Below are 2,721 nucleotides of genomic sequence, written 5' to 3'. Positions count from 1 at the left end.
TCTTATAGAGGAGAAGCGATTGACCTCAGCATGTCAAGGACAATTATACCAGCGAAGAATGAAAAAGACATTCAATAAGAAAGTACGTCCTAGGGAACTCCAAGAAGGCGAACTGGTCCTAAAAAAAGATTTTTCCAATACAAATGGATCACAGAGGCAAGTGGACTCCAAATTATGAAGGCCCATATGTGGTAAAAAAGGCATTTGATGGTGGGGCACTTATTTTCAGAAAAATGGATGGGGAGGAGTTACCTTTGCCGGTTAATTCTAACGCAATAAAAAAATTCTATGCATAATAATTCCATGATAGGGAATGCTTTTAAATTGGAATTGACATTATTGTATTATGATTTATTCAATCATTATTTTTCTTTGTAAGGTCGCTCTTAACTTTCGAATTACCTCCCCAAAAATAATAAGCATCACAGGCAGGTTCACAGGGTGCGAGTTTGTTCTTAAAGGATGTCGTGAATTTAAAACAAAACGGGAAATATAATACCATATTTTGGTCTCACATGAATTTTCACCCATGCATTCAACATCATGCATGTATCATCATAGGGGTACAATGAAAAAGCATAACACATCATGCAAAAGAAAATTCACGAATTCAATGGAAGTCGACTCAACAAGTACATCGGTGAAAAAGTTGGGAATTTTCAAAAAAAAAAAAGGTATTATGAGGTTCGTGCACCTCTCCATCAAGTTATACGAGGTTCGTGCGCCTCACCATCAAGTTATACGAGGTTCGTGCACCTCACCATCAAGTTATACGAGGTTCGTGCGCCTCACCATCAAGTATTACTCTTCAGCAAAATCCACAAGGTTGCTACATTCTCTACCAGGTACGCTTTGAGGTAATCTCTCTCCTTTTCTTTGGACCCGAACGAAATTACTGTTTTTATCTTTATTTAACTTTTACTATGATAACACAAAAACTCTAAAGTTCATGTTATCTAGCAAAATCTAAATAAAGAGGGGCAACTATCAACACCCAATTTCGTTCGGGTAAGTAAATAAATACAAATAAAGAATAAAAGAATAATAATTAATGGTGGGTAAAAAGGATAAAATAATAACTTTAATACTAGATACAATATTTTTGAAATGTTAGTTTAATATGGTAATAATTTGAATCAATATCATGCTAATAATTATAAACAATAATTAAATAGTATATTAATATAATTTGCTGCGTCATCTCCTTTTAAAGAGGAAAATATGATTTTTAAATATGGACAAATTTTCTAACAATAATGATAATCAATGTTTTGAATATTATTTAATTTGTTTTCTAGCAACCAAGACCATTTCTTTCCCTATTCTGTTTTATTGACATTTAATTCATAATTAAGGTAAGATTGTCATAATATTACAGTGTGTATATAAATACGCACTCTGTCATAGAAAAAGGGGATGAAAAAAAGAAGGAGAAACAGACAGAAATAATAGAAAGAGAGAAAGAAAGTATAGAAAAAAAAATATTCTCATAGACAACCACAAAGGAAACACTAAGAGAGTATCAAAAGCTAAAAAGGTATGTTACCTCTACACCCTTATTTTTCTCTTTTTATTGTACTTTGGAGTTTTTTTTTCTTTTCTCTAGAAAGGTTTTGTTTTTCCTACACACAAATAATGTTTTTTAAATCATAATTTTTTTTATAAGTATGTGTCGGCCTACACACAAATAATGTTTTTCCTACACAAAAATAATTTTTCCTACACACAAAAATCTATAATATTTTTTAAAACAAACTCACAAACTTTTTTTCTACATAAAGAACTACGCGATCTCTGATTGTCCATCATAAATGGATATAGATAGGAGTAAGGTCAATCCTTGTCGGGTTTATAAAACAAAAAAAATATTTTTGTTTCTTAATAGTTTCTTTATATTATTTATTTAAGGGAAAATTAAACATTTATCAAAATATTATTAAAATACCCTTAACCTTAAAACTTAGAATCCATGATATATAAGGGTATTTTTGCCTACTAAAACCCGATACACATTACTAAAATGTACCAACTAAAAAAAGGCGTACGCGTGTTAGCAAACCCATATATATATATATATATATATATATATATATATATATGATACTGTTTTATGATCTTTTACCCTATTTTTAAATTGGATTAAAACTTGTTGTGAAATCGAATAAAATTAAAATAGTTTTTATTTTATTTTTATATTTTCTAATATTAAGTATTTAATTAAGATATTTTATTGGGTTATAAAAATGTTTAGAAGTAATATGAAAATTAATTAATAATTAATTTTATTTTAATTTTGGAAATGGGCTAAAGTAAGGTCTATAATGCAAATTTTGCATTATAATGCTGTCCTAATTATCTTCCAGACGCTGGTTCGATTCTCTCTGGCCTTATGGATCAGGTGAGTGGGAGAGAGCATAAATTGGTTTAGCCAGTGGGGTATTTATGCATGGAGAAGCATGCAGCAGGTAACGTAGAGGGTTTTGGGCTTTAGGATTGTTATTTAAAACCGAGAGTGAGTGTGGTTTGGGGCACTGGGTTAGTTAGTTTTTCCTTTAATTAGATGCAAATTAAGGAAACTTATGGGGGCCCATTATAATTAGATTAGGGGAATATTTTGGGCCATGCAAAGTTTAGAAAAAAAGATAGAATTATAACAGGAAGGGTGTGTGATATTTAAGTAAGTTTTAGGGTAAAACTTAAGGAGGTTACCTACTACGGCCG

Source organism: Vigna umbellata, chromosome 8 (assembly GCF_029865625.1).
Source record: "Vigna umbellata cultivar VRB3 chromosome 8, Vumbellata_1.0, whole genome shotgun sequence".
Lineage (NCBI taxonomy): Eukaryota > Viridiplantae > Streptophyta > Magnoliopsida > Fabales > Fabaceae > Vigna > Vigna umbellata.
The sequence above is the reverse complement of the archived record's forward strand: the minus strand, read 5'-3'. Positions refer to the sequence as shown.